Here is a 17,725-nt window from a genome sequence, read left to right on the forward strand (position 1 = left end):
GAAGCCAGAATGCAGTGGGGGCAAGCCGGGGCTGGGAGACTGCAGGAGGACACAAATGGGAAGAGAGAGAGATTTGGGGAGGGGGAAGAAAGCAGAGGCAGTGCTACACAAGTGGGAATGGAGAGAGAGAGATCAGGGAGATGGCAAAGATGGTGGGACACAAACAGGAGAGATCAGGGAGAGAAGGCAGAGAGAGACAGGGATCGGGGAGAAGGCAGAGGTGGCAGGACACAAATGAGGAACAGAGAGACAAGGAAGACTGGGGAGAGAAGGCAGAGAGAGATAGAGATGAGGGAGAAGGCAGAGGTGGAGGACAGAGGGGTAGAGCTGGGAAACCAAAAAGTAGGGCCGGGAGGTCAGCAGAGAAGGAGAGAAAGCCAGAGCTGGGGGAGGTAGAGGCACCAAAGAGGAATGAGGCCCAGAGGGAGGTCAGAGAGATGGGGATTTAGTTGGGAGCCTGCAGCAAGACAGAGACCAACTTGGAGTCAAGAATATCAGTTTTATTAGACAGGCAATGTACTATACAGCTCACAAAGTTATTGGTTCCTACACACGCACACACAGGCACTCACACACGCAACCACACAATGGAGAAAAATGGCTTGGTGGAGGGATTGAAGTCAAAGTGTGTAGGGACAGACTCCAGGTCCTTTGCCTGGGGAAGAAAGGTGGGTGATAGCTACCTATCCTGAGCTGTGAGTTGATCCTCAATGGCCAGTCAGGGTTTTCTCCAGCAAGGTGTTGTCCAGAGGGGGTCACTGGCAGTGCCTCTGGGTGGATAGGTGATGTGGCGCAGTGCTGATCCAGACGGAGAGGGCATCTCAAGGAGGTAACACTCTACCACCCCTTTTATAGGGGTGGGCTACCTGTGTCTCCTATGGGAGGGACATGTCCAGGCAAGGACAGTCCTGCTCAGATGCCTATATGCACATCCAGGTGTCCTCATTCTCTGGTAGGACACAATGGTGGGGTTGCTGGTTTCTGTAGGTTCTTTGTCTTTCAAATGCTAAGTTTCTGTTCTGTTCCTGGGTGACGTCTTTGGTTCCAGGGTGAGACAATGCAAGGCAATGGTCTGGTCATTGAGTTCATTATTCAGTAAAAGCCTGCTACCATTGTCCCTCAAGCACCCTCATTCATTCCCATTCATTCAGGAACCAATTTACATGAGACTGGTTAGACATGAGTCACAGTTACAACATACATTACACCCAGGCAGAGGACACAAGATGGAGGCTTGACATACAAAATGGAAACTTGACCTTACTTGACATTACTTTACAGATAGGCCTAAATCATTTAAATTCAATATAAATCAGTAAAAACTAATACAAACATAACAGAATACATTTACAATTATATAAGGGGCTTCTTACTATAAGGGAGTATAAGAACGTACCTTAGCTTACCTAGTACTACTTGCAATAATTTATAAGGGATAGAGAAGGCAAAGAGAAAGGGTGGGAGGGTTTGTTACAGGGATAGCAGTAGTGGTAGGGTAGTGGGGGCAGGTGTGACCCCCTCACCTTCCTCCCTTATCTGTACTCCACAGCCCTGGGACCCTACTGGTGGCTGTGGTATGGGGTCACCTGAGCTTGCAGGGGGGGACAGGTACTGGGACTGAGGTGCCAGGAGTACCCATGGCATGCCTCGCCTTGGTAGGGGCCTGCAATACCCCCCCATTGCTATGCCCTCCCCCGGTACTGGAAGCACCTAACCTCCCCTGCCTCATAGACATTCCTCTTGGCGGACCCCTGGAAGAGGACTATAAAGGCTGACCCCACCTCCACCTCTGCCACCAGCTGGATGGTGACTTGGTGGCAGAAGGATTGGATGTGGAAGAGGTTGGGGTGCCAGCACCGCAGCAGGAGATTGATGACCAGGGAGAGGACACTTTCCAGGCCTTCCAGGAAGGGCATGAGGGCTGAGAGATGGTGATGGGGGGTACAGGGCTGAGGACCATCCAACTGCCCAGATCTTCCAGGGGCTCAAGGGGGACATGCTTGTCCCCCACTGACAGCTCCTTCTCTATTACCTCTTGCATGGTGGCCTCCATGGCAATGAAGAAGACTCTCTTGCCACAGTGTCTAGAAGCTGCCATGATCTTTTGGGCCCCCACTGCCCAAGTGAGCACCCACACGTATGTTTCAAAGGGGGAGTGCTCTATCTTAGGTATATAGCAGCATGTCCCATGGTGTCTGCTGATGGCAGATAGGGTACCTGGATTACTTGAGATAGTGTGAACAGAGGTGATGGAAGACCTGAGCTCTGAGGCTGCAGGTTTCCCTGAAAGAGAGCAAATACAAAAAGAGGAGGGAGGCAAATACAAAAAGACACAAAAGATACTCAATGCCTTATTAACCTCAGTCTTCATAGACAAGGTCAGCTCCCAGGATACTGCACCTGTCAGCACAGTTTGGGGAGGAGGTGAGCAGCCAGCAGTGTTAAAGAACAGGTTAGGGACTATTTAGAAAAGCTGGACATATACAAGTCCTTGTGGCTGGATGAAATGCAGCTGAAGGCACTAAGGGAGTTGGCCGATGTGACTGCAGAGCCACTAGCTATCATCTTTGAAAACTTATGGTGATTGAGAGAAGTCCTGGACAATTGAAAAAGGTCAAATATAGTATCCATCTTTAACAAAAGGAAGAAGGAGGATCCAGGGAACTACAGACCAATCAGCCTCACCTGGAAAAATGGAGCAGGTCCTCAAGGAATCCATTTCTAAGCACTTGGAGGAGAAGATGATTTAGAACAGTCGGTATGGACTCACCAAGCAGAAGTCATGCCTGACCAACCAGATTGCCTTCTATGATGAGTCAGTTGGGTCTGTGGACTTAAGCAAGGCTTTTGATACTGTCTCCCACAACATTCTCACAGGAAAGCTAAGGAAGTATGGGTTGGAGGAATGGACTCTAAGGTGGATAGAAAACTGACTGGAACATTGGGCTCAGAGAGTAGTAATCAATGGCTCAATGTCTAGTTGGCAGCCAGCAACCAGTAGAATGCCCCAGGGGTCAGTCCTGGGGCTGGTTTTGTTCAATGTCTTCATCAACAACCTGGAAGATTGCATAGAGTGCACCCTCAGCAAGCTTGCAGATGATACCAAGTTGCGGGGCGCAGTAAGACATGCAGGGGGTTAGGGCTAGGATTCAGAGAGACCTCAACAAATTGCAGGAGTGAAGCAAAATAAATCTCATGAAACTCAATAAAGACAAGTTCAAAGTCTTGCACTTAGGATGGAACAATCCCATGGACTGGTACAGACTGAGGACCAACTGGCTAAGTAGGAGCTCTTCAGAAAGGACCTGGGGGTTACAGTAGACAGTAAGCTGAATATAAGCCAACAGTATGCCCTTGTGAAGAAAGCTAATGGTATACTGGACTGCATTAGTAGGAGCATTGCTAATAGTTCAAGGGAATTGATTCCCCCCTCCCCCCCCCCTTCAGTACTGGTAAGGCCACATCTGGAGTACTGTGTCCAGTTTTGGGCCTCCCACTGATACTGTGATGGCAGATAATAGAACAAGGAGTAATGGTCTCGAGTTTTAGCAAGGGAAGTTTAGGTTACATTGTAGGAAGAATTTTCTCACTGGGAGGGTAGTAAAACACTGGAACAAGTTACCTGGAGAGGTTGTGGAATCTCCATCCTTGAAGGTTTTTAAGACCCAGCTAGACAAAGCCTTGGCTGGAATTATTCGGTTGGTGATGGTTCTGCTTTGAGCAAGGGGTTGGACTTGATGACCTCCTAAGGTCCCTTCCAACCTTAATTTTCTATGATTCTATAATTCTATAACAGCATTTTCAGAGGTTGTCCCTTGCTCTCTAAAGCAGTACTTTTTAAAGTTCAGTCCAGAGTTATCAGTTTCCTTGGTCATTGTAGATGGCCCCAGGCCAAGTGGCCACACCGGGATGGAGCCTGAGTGCCACACACTCACCGGGTGTCTTACTCCCCTATTTTTATATCTCACCCACCACAACTAGATCTAACTAAAAAAGGTGTCAGGAAGTGGTACCTGATTGTACAGGTTTTACTCAGACCAGTGTGAGCCCCAATGTCTGAGAGTCTTCCATGGGGCTCCACCTCCCCTATGCTCCACCCCTTTCTTGTTGGTTCTCAGAGTAGACATCTGGCCTGATTAGGTATCTGACTTTGTTGTTAAGCAGAAAGGTCCATGATGGAAGAAAACTGCACCCCAGGGTCAGAATACATTGGCTGAGCTCTCTGATCTTGCCAAAGTTCTGTGGCCAGTGACATCCAGCCTGCATAAGAAAATGAACAAACTAATATAACTTAAATCATAGTATCTGTGCTTGCTTCAGGCCTTGGCTTGGCCCAGTGGCATATCTTGGCAGCCTTGATTGCCTGGCAGTCAGGACTCTTCAGGGTTTGCCCTTGCTATGAGCACAGTCAAAGGAGGGTAGTAAATCCAAGGGGCCTGGCCCATCCTAGGCCAAGCCCTTTGGGTAATCTGGGGCCACGGGTATTACGAACCCCTGTAGAGCCCCCAAAGGTACCTGACCTCCTAAAGCTGAGTAACAATCAGGGTTCTGTAGAAAGAGAGCTGGTGTCATCCTGGTCCATGATCCCAAGTACTTGGCTCTAGGAGGGACGTGGTGTGGGCCAGTGCCTATGCCGGTGTTCCCCTTACTTCTAGGGCTGGTGTTGCCTTATGTAAGGAGTTCCAGGTTGGTCTGAGCCAACCTAGATCCCTGCTGGCTCCCACATGTTCCACGGCTTCTGCCAGGTATTGAGAACTCCAGAGGGGCTCATCAGTCCCTGAATCTGTGGCTTCTGGGCCTTAGGCAGTACTTTCTGTGCCAGCTGCTTGCCCTCTTCTCAGGCTGGGGCCCATGTCAATCTGGAGCTAGGTTCCAGCTCTCACCCTGGCCTGGGGGGAGAGCCTGGGGCAAGTCTGATGCTCACCAGCTGCCCATTGTGCCCTGGGAGTGGTGGCTCAGTGGAGCACACTGGTGGTTTGCAGCCTTGCCACTTTTCTGCAAGCCCAGCTGGGAATCCACTGGTTGGGGAGCCAGCCAGCAGCCATCACCCTGATGAGTATGGGGGTCATCTGGGTCCCTGCTATAATCATCTATATTGTTTAACAGTTTATTTGTCTATAATGCAATTTGTCCTGTCTAGTCAGAGCATGTAAGTCATTCTCACTATCATCTATTCTTTGCCTTTACTGACACAACGTTACAACAGCTGTCAACTTTTTAAAATAGCCCCATTTCCTTGAGAACTGATTGCTTTTCCTGAAGAAATAGAAAGAAAAGCTGTTCTAGAAATCATTTAAAAGATCAGAATTCAATGCCACACGCACATTAGCCTATAGTATATAAAGGTGTCCTTCGCTTTATGCGGTAGATGTGGTCCTGAAAAAACTGCACATAACTCAAATTCACATAAAGAAAAGCCACTTTACAGGGTAACAGATAGGGATACCTTCCAAGACCTCAACTGCATCGGCAACAGGTAAGTCTTCTGGGGCTGGGGCAATGCTGGGCTCTTCCTGGCTTCCTGGTGGATGGGGTGCTGAGCCAGGCTGCGCTTGGGGCAAGCGTGGTGGTGCTGGGATGGGGGCTATGGGGGGACTTCAGCCACCCCAAAATTCACCATAGCCCCCACAGACCTCCTCCTAGTGCTGCCACTGCCCGCCCAGAGTGCACTGCGGCCCAATCCCACCCCCCCCCCCGCTGGGAACAGCTTGGCCCCAAGGGCTGGGGTGAGTGGGGCCTTATTCTGCCCCCCCTGCTGGTGGGGAGGGAGGGAGTGGGGCTGGGGCTGGGGCAGGCACTGCACAGCTGGGTTGGGGCATGGAATGGGGGGTGTGGCTCCTGCTGCTATGGGCTGCTGCTGTGGGCTGGGGCCAGCGGGCCGTGCCAGGCTTTTCCCAGTGGGGGGTTTGGTTGCACTGTGCTCAGGGTGGGTGGCGGTAGCACTGGAAGGGGGCTTGGGGGGGCTATGGTAAATTTTGGGGTGGCTGCAGCCCCCCCGTAGCCTTGCTGGGGCCTTGATCTGCTCCCTGCCTGCCCATGGCCCTTTCCTTTCCCCCCACAGACTTATCTGCTGCCAATTGCTTAAGAGTGAATTTACTTCACATATAACGAATTTTGGGTATAAAAAGGGTCATCGCATAAGAGGAAATTCGCACACACAAAACCCACATAAAGCAAGGGAAAACTGTATTTGCTTTTTTGCCATGATACAGTGGTCAGTAAACTTACATAAAATGTATTCTTGTCTACCTGTGTGGTGCCTTTGACTTGATCTGATCCCTTTGGTCACATGCTACAGAACAATATTTATAAATAAAAACTTGCCTGTTTCTTTTCAAAGGAATCCCTTCTATATGGGATACCAAAAAAGGCCATTCACTAGGACTTCCGTGCAGGGAGAACAAATAATTTGCAGAAAGAAAAACAAAGTATTGTTTGGGAAAGACTGTATTTTTTGCTTTCTTTGAGTTTTTATTTATGACTCATACATCCATTTTTATGTTTCTCTTTGTTTCTTCTTAGGTAAAATAAACTTCAAAAAGGTCAGAATTTCACCTAAATTCTGAATCCCCCATTTTCAAACATATTTTGATTTTGTAGGATTTGGCAGGTATAAGCTTTTGGGAGTGTTTCTGGCAGTTCCTATGTGGGCTCAGAACAGGAATCTCACGACTCTTCCTATAGCACTTCTCATTACAACCACTGAACCACTCCTCCAAAACCAAGAATTAATTGAAAAATGTAAGGTTTCAGAAATGTTTGGATTGACTTCATTTTAGAGCTGGGACAGAGGTGTATCTGTATGCTTGAGCTCCCCCATTGGCAGCTGCCCATGTGGAAGTATCATTGGCTGTGATGCTGGTAGCATGGTGGTTGTCAAGCCAATGTATTCACTACCCACTTTCAGGGTCAGTGCCCAGAGCTGCTGCTGGTCCAGTTGCCCCTCTTTCTGTACTGCTAGGGCTAGGTTGAAAACTCTAGCCAGATTATATAGTGACTAGACAGTATTATTAATATCAATGTCATAATACAAATGCTATTAGTTTTAAAGGATACAGGAGTAGGTTTTCTGTTTAAAGCAGTCAATTAATTTTTTCCCCATATTGTCAATAATTTGAGGCCCTTAGTTCCTTGTACAGTCAGATCCTTAGTCCATATTTTTGACAGCAAAAGCAATAAACTTTATGAACTTAATTCTGTAGTCATGTACCTACATCAAAATCAGTGGACTTTCACTAGCAAAAATCTGACTCAGCATCTTTTGGTTTCTGCATCCTTTGAACCCACATATTAATTAGTATTGTAAAAAATGGTCTACCTGTAGCAGTTTATTTTTCTTCTTTAAAATTCTGCACCTATAAAAACAAGACATAAGCCATGAGAAGAAAAAAAATGTTTTTGTCTTTTGCAGTTTCTCCTCTCCTACCCACAAAACATGGAATTTCACAAGATGTCACAAAGAATAAAATCATTTTTCTCTGAAGCATTTCCCATAACCTGTGACAGTTTTGAAGCAAGAAAACATGTCATTCTACCTTGCATTAAATTTTTGAATGCAGCTGTTGTGAAAATACTATTTCTCTTGCAGAGATACGAAAACAATGAATGTTTTGCAGAGCTCTAAGAATAATTCAATAATAGGAAAATTTATTACTGGTAAGAGAATTTGATGTGATTATCACTAGTGGGATACACATCTCAAAAACATTGCCATCTCCTGCTTTCTTTGTGCACCCAGAAGTCCTATTGACTTAACAACCAAAAATTTGGAATGTAGGAAGTGCCAAATCAGGCTCTGTGTTAGTACCGCCAGGGCATATTTCCATCTTGACAATGCATAATAACCATTTTTACCAGGTCAGGTTCCCATTAAATACCCATTGCAACTTGACTTTTGGCAAAATATGTAGTTTTACAAGGGAAACAAAAGCTGCAATTCTCTAAATGAAAGCAGAGAATATATGGAGCTTAATGTGGCTTTTCTTGCCAAAGATGATTGGTGAAGCCCATCTATTAAGCTTTATTTATTTAGTAATTGTGCAGCGGCTTTCCAATTCCATGCTGACTTCTAGAAATGAAGAGTTACAATGATAATGTGCGGTACATTGCATGTTTTTTTCCTCTCACTGCCCAGTTCACGTGATCAGGCATGAGACTGGCCTTTGCCCCAGCCCAGATTGGAATGCTAGGGAGGTTATTTCCTCATAGCTTTTCTTCTCTGCAAAACACTGTTGTGTTTGTTCACTGAAGAAGCCTTTTTGTACGTGATGTCAGAACAAAAACAAGCAGGCTATGCCACAGCTGCATCACACTCTATTTTTATATCACCTATGGCTCTTTCCATGTGTAGCTCAATTTTAGAGATAGGATTAAGATGTAGATTTTGAATTAAGGCCCAGATCAGAATTCTTCCCAAGTCTGGGGGGAATTCTGATCTGGGGATTTGATCTTAGCTTCTCATTATAATGAGTTTTTTCTGTGAGGTAGGAGAGGCAGACCTCATTTTGTCTTCATGTATTGTTACATCATCCAGGCCAATATAAATACATGCACATATAAAGAGTAGTTTGATTTAGTTTAAGATTGATTTGCTTCCCTTTGTTTGGAATAAAGGATCCTTACAAATGAAACCATGCTCTTTCTATCATCCCATTTCAATACTTGTCTGAAAGTAGAATGGGGTTTCACAAACTCTGATTTAAATTGTTTTTGGTTACATCTATATGGCCTTCACAGCGAGCCTGAGAGCACTGCCAAATAAACCCCACAAACAAAAATCCCCCTGCCTGCTCTCCACGTGCCCAAAGCAACCAGTTGAGCTATATGGAGGGCCTAAGCAAACCTGAGCATATGCCCAGGTCTTGAGATCCTGAGCATAATTCTGGGGCATGCCCTCAGGACAACAACCAAGCCCTCTATCCAGCCTCATCTGTGGGCTTGGACATGCATAGAGCAGTTATGTGTGTGTAGGAGGCTTATTCCTTGATGATTTTCTCAGGCTGACTTCAGAAGTCATATAGACTTCATGAATTGTTTTTCCCAAACCTTTTCTCTTCAGCTTCAGTTTCAACATATTTGAACTCCCTTGTTCATAATGTATGGTCACTGTTCCCTCCACCTTAACTATCTTTCATTAGTCTCTCTCTCAGTAACCCAAATTGGTGCCTTAGAAACCAGGGAATCCTATTTTATTCTAGAAAACTGATAGGGCAGGTTTGCTGCACTCTTTTCCTTTTCCACAATGGTTCAGATCTTATATCCACAATTCATTCTCAACAAAATTACTATATATTTGAGTACAGATAAGGTAGGTATCAAGCAAATATTTTATTAGTTGTCTGCAAACCCTAGGACACAAATATTGATCTCCGTAGATTCTCTTCCAACCATTATCTGGATGTAATTTTAGTTGTTCAGCACAAACAAAACCATTTTGTTTTAGGTCTTATCAACATCACTGCCTTTCCTTTCAAACCTCTTAAATCAGCATTCCTGCCTCTGTGATTACAGATATTCCTGATAGGAACAACTGTAGGCTTTATTACACACTAGCTTTGGGTGACTCCTGGAGCTCTGAACCCTTGGATTGTCCACACAGTAACACCATTAGGTGGCTGAAATCAGTTGTTATGTGGCTCAAAGTTACACCACTTCAGGGCAGAATTATCTCTGATCTGCACAACCCAGCTCCTGTTCCATTAACGTGTGGTCACTCCCCACAGATGTGCGGCTCAAGTTGAAGTCCCCATCATGAAGAGGAAAGGTAGCAGAAGGGCTGGAAAGCCCTCCTGGCTCAATAGGGACATTGCGGTCCTTTTGAAAAAGAAAAAAGAGGTGTACACACAGTGGAAGCTAGTCCTCAAGGAGGACTATACAACAGTGGTCTGCACTTGTAGGGAAATGATTAGGAAAGCTAAGGAGGTGACTGAATTTAAGTTATCCAAGGGATTCAAGAACGATAAGAACTCCTTCTTTAGGTATTTAGGGAGCAGAAGAAAATCAAATGGAAGTGTGGGGCCCCTGCTTAACACCTTGGGACAGCTGGTAACAGACACTCGGGGGGAAAAAAATGCCCACTTTGCTTCAGTATATCACCAGGCTAAGGGGAAAGACAAGCAACATAAAGCTTACAGGGGGCATGGTAAGAATGATAGCCTTCCCACTGTGGAAGCTGAGGTAGTGCAAAACCAACTAGAACAGCTAGACATGTATAAGTCAGTGGGACCAGATGAACTTCACCCGAGAGAGCTGGCTGAGGTCATCGCAGAACCCCTGACAAAACACTTTCAGAAATTGTGGCACACAGGGAAGATCCCTGAGAATTGGAAGAGGGCCAACATTGTGCCCGCCTTCATGAAGGGGAAGAGAAAGGATCCGGGTAATTATAGACCAATCAGCCTAACCTCCATCCCAGAGAAAATCCTGTAAAAACTCATTAAAGAATCTAGATGCGATACACTTGTTGAGGGTAAGATTCTGAATGACAGCCAGCATGGCTTTGTCATGGGCAAGTCTTGTTTTACCTTCTATGACCAGGTGTCTCATCATCTGGACATGGGAGAGAAGGTTGACATTATATACCTAGACTTCCAAAAGGCTTTTGATCTAGTATCCCACAATATCCTTGTGGAAAAATTGGAAGATTGTGGGCTTCTCTGATCAACAATTCAGTGGGTGGAAAACTGGCTGCATGGTAAGACCCAGAGATTTCTCATGAACAGGTCTGTGTCAGCCTGGTGAGAAGTGGCCAGTGGAGTCCCTCAGGGGTCCGTGCTTTTCAACATCTGTATGAATGATTTGGATGTGGGGATGAAAAGCTCGTTGGCTAAGTTTGTGGATGACACCAAGTCATGGGGGAGTATGGTCATGCCAGAAGATAGGTTGCAGATACAGGAGGACCTGGACAGGCTGGAGAGCTGATAAAGTTCAACACTCAGAAGTGTAAGGAACTCCATCTGGAGGCAAACAATCCCCAACATACCTACAGGCTCAGTGGTAACAATTTGACGTGTACCATGGCCGAAAGGGACCTAGGGGTAGTGATCGACCATCACATGAACATGAGCCATCAGTGTGATTCTGTGGCCATCAGGCAAACAACATGCTGGCATGCATTAACCATTGCATCTCATGCAAAACTAAGGAAGTAATACTCCCACTGTACTCTGCACTGATGAGACCGCAGTTGGAGTACTGCATCCAGTTTTGGATGCCGCACTTCATCAAGGACGTTGAAAAAATTGAAAGGGTCCAGAGAAAAGCCACCTGTATGATCAGGGACTTGCAACACAAGCCATACGAAGAGAGGCTGAGGGACTTGGGCCTCTCCAGCCTACAGAAGGGAAGACTGAGAGGGGACTTGGTAGTGGCTTACTGCTAAATCAGGGGAGTACATCAAGCATCTGGTGAATAGCTGTTTACCAGGGCACCCCTGGGGAAGATGAGGAGCAATGGATACAGACTCCTGGAAGGCTGCTTCAGGATCAATTCCAGGAAAAACTCCTTCACAGTCAGGGTGTCCAGACTGTGGAATAAACTCCTTCCAGTTGTGGTACAGTCACCTACCCTGCAAATCTTCAAAAGGAGATAAGACAATCACCACGCTTGGGTCACTTTATCCCAATTGTCTTTTCTTGCCTCGTGCAGGGGGACTGGACCCAATGATTTACAAGGTCCCTTCCAGCCCCTAACAATCTGTGAATCCCAAGATGCAGTGCCTCCCATACACCCCCAGCTGCTTAGTGGAGTGTCCTAAGGACTGAAGCTACAGCTTTTCTATTTTCTCCAGCCTCTAGACCCCTGGTCCAGGAATGGTGGCCTAAAGCACCTTTCCCCTTAAGGGCTGAGACTGTGTGGGCAGGCCACCACTGCTTGACCCCATGCCCAGCCCCCCTGCCAAGCCCTGGGGAGCTGAGGAAAGTGTGGCCAGCCCCAGAGAGCCCCTAGACCCAGCCAGGCTCCAGCAGCCTCCAAGATCCAGTGTCATGGCTCCAGCTGCACCCTGCTCCATGCACCCAATCCACATACAGCCCAGTGAGAGCTGGTGGTGGCTCCTGTGGGGTGTGGGGCAGCCTGCTGCTGGAGATGCCACTGCTTCAGAATGGTGCAGCTGCAAGTGGATTCAGGCTGTGGGTGTGGGGCTTTGCCACTGCCCATGTGGACATGGAAGCTGGCTACAGGTAGACTCTGCTCCCAGCTGTAGAGTGAAGTAAATCTGGGGGAAGCTGCCAGCCACCACAGTCACCAGCCCTAGCCCTGGCTCCATGCCTACTGCTGCAGCCTCTGCCACCACTGCCAGCTGCTGCAAGGGCCTCCCCCTGCCCTGGGGCCCAGGGGAGTCTGTTCTCTTGCCCTGCATGCTGCTGGGCTTCCACCCCCCGCCCCCCAGACCTGAGGTCACCAAGGAGGGGTGGAAGTGGGGCAGAGTTGTAGGGGGGCAGGTGAAGAGGGGCAGGGGAGGCAGGGAGGCAAATGAGTCCCCCTCAAGCTAAAATTGCACAAGTATTTGGAACAGTGTGATGGATGCATGTAACTAGGAGACTTGCCCAGCTGTGTGTGACAGTGGGCCTGGAGGTCATGAAGCAAGGAGCTGGGAGACAGAAGCCAGGAGCTGGGGGAAGGCAGCACCCTACCAAGTCCCTCAGTCTCAATTTTGAGGGACCCAATGCCTGCCTGCCTCCCCTTCCCGCAGTCTAGAATGCTGCTGCTGAGGTGGGTGAGGGACAAGTGAAGCATAGGGAATCATAGAGAAGTAGGGCTAGAAGGGAACTTCCCGCTCACCAGGCCTCTAGTGGTGAGTCACAGCTCTGCAGATGGTGCATAGCGAAGGTTTCCAGACTTCTAGGTATGACTTCTCCAAACTCCAAGCTATCACTAAGCCGATCAAAGTTTGTGGGGCTCAAAACACAATGTATAACAAGGCCCACTAGCCTTCTGACATAGACATTTCAGACTTCATCACTATGCTTCTACCCTCCCCTAAGGCTGATTTTGTAGACAGAGCAAGCAAGAGGATCTTTTTCACACAAGAAAATACGGATTAAAGCAGAGGCACATTTGGCTGAAGACAAGAAGCTACATTTTTACATCCTAAGGTCAACCTATGAGATATTCAAAACCTAGCTTCAAAAGCCTACAGTGACTTCTCTGTTTTGCATATTTGTTCTGGTCTGTTGGAAAGACGGGTACAGACATGGGTTACTGGTTCTCGAATAATCAAGAGACAGCTAAACATCTACCCCATTAAATACTCTCCACATAGGAACAATGAGCTACACCACAAGTCGCAATCAAAGCTTGTACAGCTTTTCGAGGAACTTATGAAAGCAAGTCAATGGCCAGATACTGACCAATGTGGCAGGCAGAAGGAAGCTAATTATAGTGAGAAAACGAAGGTCCAATTTTTGTGATACTTTGCATTTACCTAGTACCTTTCAGTCAAGGATATTACTACATTATAGATATAAATTAATTAAACTTCACAATTTTCCTCCTGCCCCCACATAACCACCAAGACAAACTGTCTTTACAAAGACACCTGTCCTACTAAAAAAAATGTTTTTATTAAAGAAAAATGAAGAAGGGGATAAGAAATGTCAGAAATAAGGTCACTTATGCTGCAGTCTGTGCAACAACAAATCTTTGGTGTGTTTTTCACATAAAACACTGTTCTAAATGCAAGTGGATCTGTAACCTCAGAGATTAATAAAAAAATCCTTTTCTTTGGTTTGTTTGTTGTGGTTGCTTTTATTCGGATGATGAAAATAGAACAAAGCAGACTATGTTCAAACAGCAGTTATTCAGCAGTCTTTACAGATATTGTCTGAATCTAATTGGATTTTAATGAAATGATATTTCCTTTGTGATAAGTACATAAAAATTATGTTTTTAATTAACATCACAAGGTATAAGCTATAGATACCAACCCTCAGCTGAAATAATATTACTTTAATGTTTGCTTCATTAAAAAAAGGACAGAAGTAATAACAACGTAGCAAGAAATGTGTGTAAACTAACTGGACAATGATTAGTGCCGAACCCTTTTCATCCCAAGAAACTGAGTAATTTTCATGATGTCTTTTTCATTTTCTACCACTCACTTCACTGGTTATGTTTAGCCATGAAAGAGTTTACAGAATTTATTTATAAATTCATTTTGGGGGGTTATTAGAAATGAAATATCAGTGTTCTAGCTAGAATGCCAAGTAAACTAGGTTTTTCAAAAAAAAATTAAATATGATAAGAAAAATTAAAAAGGAAACCTATTTGGGAGCAATCATGTCCAAACACAATTAATGCCTGATGTCTCACATTGTTGGTACCCTTTGGGCAATTAGAATGGATATTGATGTGCTATAAAGGATTTCTATCTTTTCTGGAAAAATGTTAACTGTGATGCATCCCACCCTCCAAGTGGCCAGTGAAGATGGGCATCCCATGAAAAATAATACAAAGAGTAATGGCCCTCCAGGTCTTTTGGGGGACATAGAATGTAGTATCACCCACCTGGCATCAGATAAGGTGAAAAGGTAATCCATATGTAAGATTTGGTATGTCTTTTCCCTGAAAAATATTAAAATCATGGAAGTACTGGAGTTTTAAAAGGAAGAGGTGGAGGTGGCAGAAACTGAAGAGGAATGGAAAGATTGTTGGTTGTCCTTAGTACCGCTGAAGGTCTACCCACTCCACGGGTATTAGCTTGAGAGGGAAAAAAAACCCAGCTTCTACAAAGGCTCCACTACTCCCTGTCCTGCACAAATGATTGTGGTTTGCAGGCAGAAGGTAATAGGAAGAACTTTGTTGACAATTTTCTAACATGAGAGATAGAAAGTAAAGACAGAACTGCTAGTAGATTTTTGTTCCCCTACAGCAGGGGTGGCCATCCTGTGATGTATATGCCACAAATGGCGTGGGCACACACTGTGTGTGGTATGCTGCCAGAGGTGGATTAAGGTTTATTGGGGCCCTAGGAAAAAACAAATTTGGAGACCCCCTTCCCCAACAGGAGCTGGACTCCAGCAGGAGGAGAGGCAACTTCCCCTCCTAGTGCTGCCACAGCGAAGGGTGGGGTGGGTCTCTGTGTCCCTCAGGGGTGGCTGGGTGGACCTGGCTGGGCTTGGGGGGGCACATGCGCGCCTCTCCTCCCAGCTCCCCACTCTCCCCCCCGCCACAGCCAGAGTGGAGCCCCATGGGGTGAGAGTGGATGGAGGCTGCCCACTGCAGTCTCAGGACTCTCTGCTTTGCTACCTTTGCCCTGGGGGCACTCTCACTCCCTGTCATGCACATGGACACACACGCATACATGCTCTACTGTCACTCACTCTCTGTACATGAACACACATGCACTATCCCTGCCACCCACCCACCTACCCACATACACTTTACCCTCACAGGACTCACCCTCATCCCTGCTGGCTGATCCTCTCTGAGGACACTTCTCTCCACTGCACTGCACCCCCAGCCCCAAGAGTTTCCTGGGAGGTGGTATGCAGGGGCAATGGGGAGCAGAGCCTGGGGCACAGGCACATGGTAGCAGGGCACAGGTGCAATGCAGGGGTCAGTGGGCACCCTCCTTTCCCCGTGCCCCCTGGATGAGCCACCCACAGCTCTGTCTTTATCCCCACCCTGGCCCCGGGTCCCCCAGCCACAGCCCCTGCCCCACTCCCTCCTTCACTATGTGGACCTTGATCTCCTCCCGCCTATGATCCTGTCCCCCCCCATTAGACTTAACTGCAGATCACTGCCTGGCTGTGTTTCTAGCTACTCCCCAAGAAGGACCCCTTGCAGGCTATACTACTGCCCACCTGCAAGGGGAAACCTGCCATTTCTAAAGAAACCCAGGCATAGGTGTGGAGGTGGGAACCCAGGTACCTGGGGGCCCCTGATTGGGGCCCCTGGGACTCTGGACTCCACTTGTCCATGCATTAATCTTCCTATGCATGCAACAGATCAGGGAGTCAACAAGCAGCATAGCAAGAGGTAGGGCAAGAACCAGATAATGGAGCCCAGGGCAGGAGACAGAAAGCAGAGAAGCAGATCAGGCAGAGGAAGGGGATTGGATTGGTACTTGGGGACAGTGCTGGGCTAATTTATGGCACAGTTTCCAAAAACATTGACCTCCACTGGCCTATAGCATTAAAGGATATAGAGAAACAATAATTACACAGAGTCAATGCTGCTTCTGGAGTATTGCAGCTATGTCATGCACTCCAATGGATGCAGTTACACATTCATTAATGCACAATGGTTACTATGCATTTAATTTAGTACTTGTATAATCAAGTACTAAATAAATGCACAGTAACCAGAGTCATTGTGCAGTAAACCTGGCAAATGCCTTTTTAGAGATGCTACTGCTCAGTAGCCTAATAATACCAAACAGTAGCATGTTAGCACTTTTTGTGCTGTGATGCACTACTACACAGTATTATTAGGCTACTGCGCAGTTAGTGTCTCATGTAGGTGTGCCTGGTATAATCTAACTATAAAGTCAATTGAGTATACAATGCAGGTGTGCATAAAAAATGCAATTTAATGAGTACTGTGCAGTATACAAGCAGACAAATGAAAAAAGAGCAAACGATTAATAAGCACATAGTTTTTAAGGTGTGATGGTTTATTCATATTTCTGAGGTATTAATTCTGGCAAAGAATTAAAAATAAGATTTACATCAAAAAAGCTAGGCTAAGTGGAAATGAAGGAGAATCTGTTTTGTTTAAAACCAAAAGAATCAGACGTACTCTGCTAAATGCTAGATTACAATAGCCTTACTTACACTGGGCATGTCACTGCTGCTTAGCTTCAACCTTGGGGGCTGCCCTCAGCCAACTTAAGGGCCTTGTTACATGTTAAAATTTGAGCTGTATAAATATTGATTGGTGTTAGTGGTAGCTTAGGGTTTGAAGCAGTCACACCATTAGTTTGAAACTTTCTTTGATGGTCCTCAACCTGCACAGCTGTGATTTACCACAAGAGATCTAGGGAGCTAGGGCAGGCTGTAGCTGTAGCTGTGAGTTGCCAATAGAGGGCCAGTGAGCCAGGACAAGCTTCTGTCTCTGCTTTACAGCTGGGGATGGAAGAGATCCTGGGATATTGGAGGACTTCAATTTGAGGAGCACATCTGTGGGGAATGGCCATACCTTAATGGAACAGGAACTGGGTAATGCAAATCAGAGATAATCCAGGATTAAGAGCTCCAGGAGCCACACAAAATGATTGTGTAACAAGACCCTAAGGCAAATGAGTTGCTCCTTTCTATATATATCTTGTGATCATTGCACATTGTGTTCCCTGTGCCTTGAATATGGCCCTACTAGGAATCAGACTTTGGTTTGTCCCATCAACTTGTCTTTCCTGCTGTGAATGGTTCTAACTTGGGCAGTAGAAACAGGAATTGGGGTGAAGAAGGGCTGGAAGTCAAGATCAGGAAGCTTCAAGATTACTGCTGATGAATTTCATTTGCATGCAACTGGCAGCTGAGGTTCAAGTACACTTCAGAGAGGGTCTGTTTAGTAAATTATTTGACTTGAGGCCCCAAATCTTAGTATCCAGAATCTGGTTGGACTGCCACTGGAGGTCAAGCTACAAGGTTTACAGTAGAAATGGTCAGTATGCATGCACACATTTGTGGACAGCCTTAAAACTGAACCTAACAGGGAATATATACAAACTCACTGGGAGCATGTACGTGTACAAGCACATTTGTTTATTTTAATGCACATTAAA

This window comes from Alligator mississippiensis, chromosome 1 (genome assembly GCF_030867095.1).
Source record: "Alligator mississippiensis isolate rAllMis1 chromosome 1, rAllMis1, whole genome shotgun sequence".
NCBI classification, from domain to species: domain Eukaryota; kingdom Metazoa; phylum Chordata; order Crocodylia; family Alligatoridae; genus Alligator; species Alligator mississippiensis.